Source organism: Ochotona princeps, chromosome 31 (assembly GCF_030435755.1).
Source record: "Ochotona princeps isolate mOchPri1 chromosome 31, mOchPri1.hap1, whole genome shotgun sequence".
NCBI classification, from domain to species: Eukaryota; Metazoa; Chordata; class Mammalia; order Lagomorpha; family Ochotonidae; genus Ochotona; species Ochotona princeps.
The window spans coordinates 10606841-10618304 of record NC_080862.1 but is presented as its reverse complement, the minus strand read 5'-3'; positions in this window follow the sequence as shown (position 1 = coordinate 10618304).

Sequence of the window (11464 nt, the reverse complement as noted above, 5' to 3'; positions counted from 1 at the left end):
TTTACTGAAATGTCGTGGAAATACAAAGAAATGATTTAAGGTTTTCATTTGTTCGTTTCTCTGTTTGCATCTGGCCCCTTTCCTTTAACATTGATGAGCGATCAATGATTCATTTATTTTTTACTGCTAAGTAGTATTTCATTGTCAGAATATACCATAATATGTTTTATGTTTTCAGATTTCTTTGTGGATGCTTTTACGTACAAATGTTCTTATGGAGGGAGAAAGTTTTATTTCATCTTGGCAAATACCTGGGAGCAAAATGCCTGAGACACATCACTGGTATGTATATATTTAACTTTGTAAGAAACTGCGAAAATTCTTTCCTACATATTTATATCATTTTGTATTTCCACCAGAAATTTGTAAGAGTTCCAGTTGCTCCATATCCTTGTCAATTCTCCCTGTGGTTTTAATTTGTATTTTCCTAATCGCTAGTAATGTGAAGTTTCATTTCATGTTCATTCAACACTTCTCTTTTTTCAATGTTTCAGTAGGTTGTAAGATTTAATTTAGCTTGTCGATATAATTTTCATCATGCTAATATCTCCCTCCTTCCCTGTTTCACTTTTGGGATAGCATTTTAAATTTACATTGGAGTACAAAGTCTTACTGGTTCACCAGATAAGAAATGTAATCGTTGAAAAGCAAGAAGATCCTGGTTTAGTGGGAATGAAACAGCTGTAAATAATAAGTGAGGGGACAAAATTTACCCATGTACAGTAAATTTTAAAGTGAGCATACCATTCTTAACCATCGGTTTGACGAAGGTCTAAAACAAAACTTTACAAAAGTATGTTTTTAACAATACTATATAAAAAGGCAATTCTTTTGGTTTATGTTCTGGGTTGTTTTTTTTTCAATTTTTAACGTATATATTCTTTTCCATTTTTAACTCATATGTATATATGCGTGATCATATATATGTATGGGAGAACATGCAGTATTTGTCTTTCTCTGTCTGCTTTATTTCACTAAACATGATGTCCTCCAAATGCATCCATCCTAATGCAAATGTCAGAACTAGATTCTACCTGAACCGTATTCCACTGTGTGCCTATGCCACATTCTGGATCCTTTTGTATGATGGAGGACATCTTGGTTCATCTCAATTGTCGCTGCTGTGAACAGTGCTGCCCTAAACATGATGGTGCAGGTCTGTTTCTGATACAATATGTTCATGTCTTTGGGGTGAATACCCGAGACAGTGATTGCCGGATCCATGGCAAGCTTGTCTGTGCTTTTTTAAGTAATCTCGGCTACACTGATTTACGTGTCCACCAGGCGCAGGTAACTCTTGTCCTGTCTGTGCATCCTTGCAAGCATTTATTGCTCTCTGTATCTTAGATGTTAGCCATTCTGACAGGAGTAAAGTGATATCTCTTTGTGGTTTTGGTTTGTTTGTTTAGATGTATTTATTTATTTTTATTGCAAAGTCAGATGTTCACTCCCCAAGCAACTGCAATGGCTGGAGCTGAGCCAATCCGAAGCCAGGAGCCAGGAGCTTCTTTGGGTCTCCCACACGGGTGCAGAGTCCCAAAGCTTTGGGCCATCCTCGACTGCTTTCCTAGGCCACAGGCAGGGAGCTGGGTGGGAAGCAGGGCTGCCGGGATTAGAACCAGCGCCCATATGGGATCCCTGCGTGCAAGGTTAGGAATTTAGCCATTAGGCTACCGCACCAGGCCCCCATCCCATGTTCTCTTAACCAGTTGTTATTATATTAGCTCTAAAGAGAGCTATGAGAGTTATTTTTTGAAGTTTTATTTAGTTTTAGTGCAAAGTCAGATATACAAAGATGAGGAGGAGAGACAGAGAGGAAGATCTTCCATCCGATGTTTCACTCCCCAAGTGGCCGCAACGGCTGGTACTGCACTGATCCGAAGCCAGGAGCCAGGAACCTCTTCCAGGTCTACTACACAGGTGCAGGTTCCCAAAGCTTTGGGCCGTCCTCAACTGCTTTCCCAGGCCACAAGCAGGGAGCTGGATGGGAAGTGGAGCTGCCGGGATTAGAACCGGCACCCATATGGGATCCGGTGTGTTCAAAGCGAGAACTTTTGCCACTAGGCTACCGCACCGGGTCCTGAGAGTTTTAAATAAATACTGTTCAAAATTTATTTGAAAGAGAGAGAGCGAGAAGAGCTCCCATCTTGTACATCCTTCCCCAAATGCCCCAGAGCTGCCTGGATTGGGCTAGGCCTAGGCTGGCCTTGCTGCAGCCAGGAGGCAGAAACTCAGTGCCAGTGTCCCCCATCAGTGGCAGGAACTCAGTGATATGAGCCATCACTGTTGTCCACGAAGGCTGGACTCGGTCATTGAAGCCAGACACCCAAATCCGGATACTCTGTTGCCCCGCGTGAGTGTCTTAACCAGAGCCCAAACCACTGGGACAAGCACCTTTCCCTGAGAGACAGTTGGAATTACATTGATGAAGATGTGAGGTGAATGACTCCTCCATCCTTCCCTGGGATTGTCCTTTTCCACTGTGTTGCCTTTCCGTTTCTTCTCAAAACTCACACGTACTTATCTGAGCCTGTTTTTCTTTTCTCTGTTCTGTTTCATTAGTATGATTACTTATCCGTGTTATCTCAGTACCACACTATCTTGATTGCTATAACTTTATAATAAAAAATGTAATCAGAGTCCAGAGTGCTAACCAACCCCCTACTGAGCCATGCGTGAGCTGTATGTGGGTAAGGACGAGCCATGGCTGGGCTGAAACATCCAATAACAAGAACCAGAATGGGGTGAAAGCCAGCCAGGAAAAGCCACTGTTCCTGCTAGGGCAGGAGGTGAACTGAGTTGGGTTGGCTCAAGGACCCCCTGGCATGCGCAAAACCTGCCTTTGGGAGGGGATCTGATGGAGGAGCCTGGGCAACTCCTCTGGCAGGACACAGTCCCTGCAGGTAAGCGCAAGAAGCATGATAGGAAACAGCCCAGAATAGGCCATGGAAAGTTTCCCACTGGCACACATTCAGCATGGGTCAGGAGCAGAACAGGCTGAATCAGTCCGTATCACCCACTGGCAAATCCGATCACCAGATCAGAGTGTGGGATGAGCCGGGTTTGGTCGCGACAAAACCAGTACACATTATGGAATGCCAGGGCGTGGTTGCCTGTACTGGATATGAATGCAGCACCCAACCAGCACACATGAGATCCAGGAAGGAAGGGAGGGGCAGAACTGGCGGGGGGGGATTAAGGGGCTGGTTCCCTCGCCGGACAGCTACTCCCAATGGAGAGCGTGGGCTGGGATAGAGACAGACTAGACTATGCAAGGCTACAACGCCTGTGCACTGCATGTGGACTAGATCAGGGAAAAGCCAGGCTGGGCTGATTATTCCTGCTGGTGCAAGCATAAATTAGAGTGGGTGAGGGATGTTTGGACATAGCCGCAGAAGCTGGCACTGGGGACCAATTCTGTCAAGTCAAATCACAGAACCACCTAAAGAGTGCATAAACCGGGACAGAGAGACCTGGGAGGGAAAAAGTGGGTTCCCCCTTCTTGGGTCACTATTCCCGTGGGAGGGCATGAAGACTGGGACGGGGGCTGGGATGGCTAGATAGAGAGGCACTCAACAACACCCGTGAGGGCTGGATGGTTGAGTTGGTTAGATAGAACTAAGCTTTAATACCCATTGACACGTACAAGAGTCAAACGGGATGGGGGACAGACTGGTCTTCTGCTACACATACTGGCAAACCAGGGTAGGGGGCGGGCCTGGTGGGGGTTATTGTGGGTCACCCCGACTAGGCTGCAGCTCCCACTGGTTTGTGTGAGGGCCGAGTACGTGCTGGGCAGAACCAGACTGGACTGCAACACCCATTGGTTCCAGTGCAACTCGGGACTGAAAACAGAACCAACCCAGCAATTGCAACCACCAGCTGATCGTGGTGATGGACTGTGCCGGGCCCTGTGCTTGCTAGAGCATACAAGAAACTAGTCTGGGAATACCTCAAAGTTTCTTTGGAGATCTCCCTAATCGAACTGCTGGACTCAGAACTCTAATCAAGAAAAGACAGAAGACAGAGCAGATCAATCATTCATCTCAGCTATATGTTGGCAGCGATATATGGGGCAAACGGAGACTTTATGATGGACCATATCAATCAGTGGACGACCTCATCGAGCGAAACTGGCAGCGATTCATAACCGGAGAACTATTAACACCACTCGAGCACATATCTCAGAGCATGCCCCACATCCGGGACTCGGGGTGGGCGGGAAACTGGGTGGGGCTTCCCCCTCAATATCCCCCTTTACCTCAGATACAAGATGGAAACAATGTGGACATAATAGTATTACCCACTTCCCTATCCCCCTGAACCTTTTTTTTTTTTCTTTTTCTTTCTTTAACTGTAATTAACTATGTAAAGATTGTCAACAACACAATAAAATAGATTATAAAAAAAAAAAAAAAAAAAAAGAAAGAAAAAAAAAAAAAATGTAATCAGGTGGTGTTAAGCCTACGTGTTCTTTTGTTTCTTATCCTGTATTTTTTTTGCGGCTTTTTTTTTAATCAGCTGCATTTTTTTTCCCCAAAGTTTTTACTCACACAAAGAGGGCATATTAAATGTGTTTCTTAGGTATAATTCTAAAATAACCGCACTGTCTTCCTGCTCTTTTTCCCGCCCTCAATCTTGGGTCCTGCTTCCTTCCTTGCTGTGAATCTTGGCAAAAGCCTAGTTTAATTCACTGTGTAAGTACAGTCGTAATACATTCCTATCCTTAATATCGAACAAGTAAAGAGAGACCACAGTCCACAAGAATATAAATAAGGGCTGAAACAACACTCAAGTCATAAGATGTCCATTTTACTCCTGCACATTAAAAAACCATTATGTTATTTTTAAATGTTGTTTAGGTTATCCTAAGTACTTTACATTTCAGTATGAATTTTAGAAGCATTTTGTCAATGTCTCAAAAAAGTTTCTAAAAAGTTCTGCTAGAATTTGAATATTGCATTTATAGGTAAGAACTTGGTAAGAACTGACACCTTAATAATATTGAGATTCTGGGCCCAGCGGTGTGACCTAGCGGCTAAGGTTCTCGCCTTGAGCGCACCAGGATCCCATATGGGCGCTGGTTCTAATCCCGGAAGCCCCACTTCCCATCCAGCACCATGCTTGTGGCCTGGGAAAGCAGTCGAGGACGGCCCAATGCTTTGGGACCCTGCACCCGCGTGGGAGACCCGGAGGAGGTTCCTGGTTCCCGGCTTTGGATCAGTGCAGTACCAGCCGTTGTGGCCACTTGGGGAGTGAATCATTGGATGGAAGATCTTCCTCTCTGTCTCTCCTCCTCTCTGTATATCTGCCTTTCCAAAAAAAATAAAATAAATTTAAGATTTCATGCTGTGCTTTAAACTAGAAATGAATGAAAGGAATGTAAAAATAACAATTAAATAGCATTAAAATTACAATAAACTTAGGTAAATCTGACTATGATACAGAAAACTTGAACACTACAAAGAGAGAAAGCTCTAAATAAGAAATACATCTTTTTTTCCCAAGGTCAGAATCTCAATATTATTATTATTATTTTTAAGATTTATTTATTTTTATTACAAAGTCAGATATACAAAGAGGAGGAGAGACAGAGAGGAAAATCCTCCATCCCTTGATTCGCTCCCCAAGCATCTGCAATGGCTGGAGCTGAGCCAATCCGAAGCCAGGAACCAGGCGCTCTTCTGGGTCTCCACGGGGGTGCAGGGTCCCACAGCTTCGGACTGCCCATGACTGCATTCCCAGGCTACAGACAGGGAGCTGGATTAAAACCGGCGCCCATATGGAATCCCAGTGCATTCAAGGCGAGGACTTTAACTGCTAAGCTATTGTGCTGGGCCCAGCACATAATCAATTCTTATGCTGATTTTCTATCCTGAATCCTTGCAAAATTTCAATTACCAGTTCTATTATCTTTTGTTTTTGCAAGTCCATTTGCCACACAGGTGATAATATCACTTGTGAATTATTTCCACAATTTCAAAAGGTTAGAAGACTTTTCTCCGAACATCCCTCTCCTCCACTGAGAACTCATCATAAACACTACAAATGATTTTTGGATTCTGTATCTCTAGCAATCAGGGCATGATTTGGGGTTATATCTATGAATTTCTCTTTCAATTTGGCATACTGCCAGTTGACACTGTGCAATGAGAGGTGGAAAATGATACGATTTTCCCTTTCTTCACCTTCTTTTTTTATTATCCTTCAATATAGTGCAGAGTTAATTGTTTTCAATTCTGACCAGACGGCAGACTAGGTAAACTGATTCCCATGATTCAATAAACACACACACACACACAAATGCTCCATGGCACATTTTAAAATAGCTCACTAAAAAGCACTATTGACCTGGCAAGAAGGTAGTGGAAAGTCTCAAATACCTAAAAACAAAAAACAAAAAATGCTTCAATCAAGGAAATTAATCTGATATTAACATTCTTTAGAAAAAAAAAATATTCTTTCGAAAGCTAAAATGTTGACTGTTTTGGCCTGTTAGAGACTAGAGCCACACAGTGGCTCTATAAAGCCAAGGCACAAAAGGCCACAGCCTCTATAAAACTATGAATTAGTATTGAAAACAAAGCCAGATGGAAAACACAGAAGAAAACAAGGAAGAAGACTCAAAAGGCCGGAAGTCAGGGAGAAGATCATGTGCAAAATTCCTTCCAGGTCATTGAAAAGCTGCTTCGTTGCCATGTAACTCATTTTCAGTCATTATGAATGAGTAGGACTTCTTTTTTTTAATATCTCCTGTATCTTACCCTTCATCTCAATCTCTAATCTTTTTTTATGGGTTACTGAATATTGATGTATTCTTGAACAGGAAAAGGAAGATTAGCTCTCCTTTCCTGTAACCCTAACCTCCGCCTAAATCCATGCATGATGTATGATACATGTCACTGGACCTTTGGAGGTTAAGATAAAGAAAAGAATTATAACTTTATTTTTCAAATGTTTCCGTTTTTGTTAATTATTACGCCATTACTGATTTGGGCGGGGCGGGGGGGGGACCGGAATCTCAGTCTCTAAGATTCAAAACAATATTGACAACTCCTATGTTGACTGCTTCTAGATTTTAGAAAGTTTTAGTCTATGCAAATTTCTCTGTATGAAAAAAAGGAAGAATAAAGGAAGAACCACTCGAACAAATCTGTTAACAAAATTGAGTTACTGTCATGAAGGAGGAAATAGGGATACAGAAATAAGAATATAAAACGTAATGTTAAAACTGACTTTTGAAAACAAACTCAACCTTTGGTTCCTTTCAAATGTGATTCCTCAATATTTTTGTTTTGGAATTTTTTCGATCTTGTGATTCTCGCCCAATTGATTCATTATTTTTGTTCATTTTTCTCCATGGAAACATCGGAAAGGCTTTTGATGTCTAACATCTCACCTGTGTTATGCTTTTCCTCCATCCTACATTTGCATATTTCATGAACTGTACAAGGGATTTAGGTAAATTTGGAGGCCACACAATTAAGCATTTTCCTGTTTCTGACTCTGAAGCATGCAAATGGGAGCTTTGAAAGGAAGAAATGCGGTGAGCACTTTCATCTAAACAGACCTTGTTCCCGCACTAATATGACACCAGTGTTAAATCATCCTCAGTCTAAGTCTTCACTGATGACGCCCCCCCACCAAAAATGACTTGAAAATTCTCATACTTCCTATTTAGAAAATTGCATATTATCTGTGTACTTTGCTCCCAGTGCTCTGGCATCACAAAATGTACCTCTGAATCCGGGCTTGAGAATGACCTTTATGAATGTGCGATTTTGAAGCATCACTTCACCTCCCAGGGCTTCCCAGCTTGCTCTCTGAAGGGATTATCACTTAGCTGGAGCCACAGGCTACTTTGATGTTGATGGCTCTCAGAAATGGGAACACTGCAGCTGCTTCACCATGAGCTGGCACCAACATGGGCTATTTGGTTACTGACGAAATAACATGAAAATAAGAGTGTTTGCACTCCCGAGTAGGACCATGCCTATTTCAATGTGATTTAAGTTTTAAAAGTTTTGTCATTTCAATAGATGTTTAAAATTCTGTCTCCGCCATGTCCGTGAATAGCAACAAGCATGGGAAGATTGTAGTCTGACAGAAGATGGAACTTGAACTTGCATAAGATCTAGATCTTATTTTGAATTCTAGCATGGTGAGGTTTTTGATGAAATAATTATTCATTAAAGCACATTTTCTCCACATAAATAGACTTATAAGATTCAATTAATGTAATTGTATTTCTCCATGGCAAGCTATATTTGCATTGCCAGGGTTTCTTTTTTGTGTGTGAAGTTAAGCTTAACCAACTACCATCTGAAGGCTGTCAGTAAGATTTCCTAACATCAATGGAGTTTTTCAATTTTCGTTAAAAAGTATAGGTTTACAAAATATTTTGGGGCTATATTTTAAAATGTGCTATGTAAATCCAAGGTATTGTTTAAATATTTTCTTAACACATGTTCATGTTAATAATACTTGTAGCTGTGTTTCTGTTACATTTATATTTCCAAATATACATACTGTTACTAATGGGACATATATTAAATCCTTGATATTAGCTAAAATTATTACTTTAGAAAACTTCAATATAGCACATAACTTAGCACTGATTTATGCCTACATTTGTAGTCAGTATGATTTTACCTAAGTGGAACTAAAATGATTCAAGAATTAAATGAGACACTTAGCAATGAAGTTCGCCTCTATTTCCTGAAATAATAAAGATGGCGCACACATATTGAGGATCTCTGTTCAGTCTCTGGTCTATGAATTAACCCTGTTAATCCTCACATCAACCCTTAAGGCAGGTGCTGTCACAATGCCAATTATCTTTACACTTCGAGAAAACAGAGAAACGACAATTTATGTGATTTTATCAAGATCACAAGTTAGCAGGTTAAAGGGTCTGGTTGCCCATCCAGTCAAGGCCCTTTATTGATTATTCCATTACTTCAGGGTACTGACGGTTGCGCCAGTTAACCAAACTCAATTTCTTTCATTTCTTTTTGTAAATTTTATTAAAAATTTTGAATTTTATGGTACAACTCTGTAGAGTCTGGGATTTCCCCTCCCTCCAAATTTCTACCCCCGCTCCCAACTGATTTTCCCCCTATTGTTACAATAGTACAGTCCTTCATACGGAGTTATAATTCCATCATTCTATTTGAGTGTGCCCTGATATTGCTGGTACAGACAGTGTCAGTCAGTCCATCATCCCATTGTCTAGATATGTCCAGCAGTTTCACTGGGAGTTCATCTTTGATTTGAAAGTAGGGATGCATACTGCATTGTATCTTCACATCTGGATGTGGTAGTCTCTATTACTCCATCACTATACATTTCAATTTGCTTGATGGTTTCCTTATATTATAGAGAACTTATGGTACTTGTCTGTTTGGGATTGACTTATTTCACTGAGCATAATTGTCTCTAATTGGGATCATCTAGTTGCAAATGGTAGCATTTCATTCTTTTTAATGTCTGAGTAATACTCCATGAAGTAGATGTGCCACAGTTTCTTTAACCACTCCTCTTTGGATGCACATCTGGAATGTTTCCATGTCTTTGCTATTGTAGATTGTGCTGCTGTAAATATAGGATTACAGATCCCCTTCTCATACGCAGTTTTCATTTCCTTTGGGGATATTCCTAGGAGCAGCATAGCTGGGTCATGTGGCAGGTTTATTTGCAATTCTCTAAGCACTCTCTATACTGAGTTCCTTAGCGGTTGTACTAGCCTACACTCCCACCAGCAGTAAAGGAGGGTATCTTTCTACCCACATCCACACCAGCAGGTGTTGTTAGTAGAGTTCTGAATATAGGCCAGTCTCACTGGAATTTGGTGGTATCTCAATATGATTTTCATTTATACCTCCCTGACAGCTAGGGAGCCTGAACATCTTTTAATATGCCTGTTATGTTTTTAAGCAAATATTTTTTTCTTACTCTGTTGGTTGCGTGTATATATATATATATATATATATATATATATATATATATTTTTTTTTTTTTTTTTGGAAAGTCAGATTTACAGAGAGAAGTGATACAGAGACGAAGATCTTCTATCTGCTGGTTCACTTCCCAAACGGCCACAATGGCCAGAGCTGGGCCAATCTGAAGCCAGGAGCCAGGAGCTTTTTCCAGTTGTCCACACGGGTGCAGGGTCCCAAGTCTTTGGGCTGTCCTTGATTGCCTTTCCCGGCCACAAGCAGGAAGTCTTGGCACCATGCACCCTATCTCTGATCTGGATACTGCTAGAGTGATTTTAAAATAGAGATCTGATCTTGTCTTTCCTCTCTTTCAACTTGTTTGGCAGTTCTTCAACAGCTTTTAGGAAAATGTTGATTTCTAAGGTGAACGCGCAATGCTCATTGTAATGTAGCCGAGTCTAATGTTTCAGAAAACAATCTGGTCACATCTTTCTGAGGGTTGCAGAATTAGTGACATGGGAGACTCAGCAGTGTCCAGGAGACTGGCTGGGGTTCCATGAAAAGGCTTGTCACAGCTGATCCTGTAGTTTATAGCACCTGTAGACAAAACGCATGAGTTGTATCCTATTGAAGTGCATGGTCACTCCCGCAGTCCACAGTGCCCATCTGAGAGTATGTGCAGAAACCAAAGTAGAAAACCATACTGAAATCAGAAGCTGGGTGAACCAATGAGTGCACGGAGGTTATTACATCTGTTCAAGTTCCTGATCTGCTTTACACGTCTGTAGCAAAATTACTACTTTTGCATGCAAGGTTTAACGGACAATTTAAGCTAAACTGGAATAAGTATGAACTATTTGCCATAAACAACGTCTCTGCTTATCACAAGGCATTGTCCAGCCCTGAAATTCCCCCTTGTACTTCCCTCATCTCTAACTCCTACTCATTCCATAGAGGAGATTATGCATCCTGTCTTGTATAAGTCGTAGTAAGCAACATAAACAGCATTTGCAGTCCCCAGGCACGATGCCAAAAGGTTTAATACATAATCTCATATAAGCCTCATTAGGAAAGGTGCCGCTTTCTGCTCATTTTATACATTAAGAAATGAATGCTTAGAGACATGAACCAATATGCACAAGGTTATACCACAATTAAGTGATGGAGTTGAGCGTTTAACCTAGGAGCAACTCCGGAGTTGAACCCGACACCCTTATGGCCCTTCACCAATTCCCCAGGCTGATTTGAGATGCCTTTCCTTGGGCATCTGCGATTGTATCACCACACACCTAAGCTTCTCAGATTATAAGTTTTTTAATTTGTCTCTCCAAGAGATGGCAAAGGTATCTAGGTGACTGAATATGCTGATTCTAGTTGACAGAACCCAGATTGTTCCAGAAATATGCTGGAAGAAATTGACACAATGGGCCTGGTACTATGACTCAGTAGTTAAAATCCTCACCTTGCATGTGCCATGATCCCATATGGCACCAGTTCATGACCTGGAAAGAGATTAAGAATCTCAG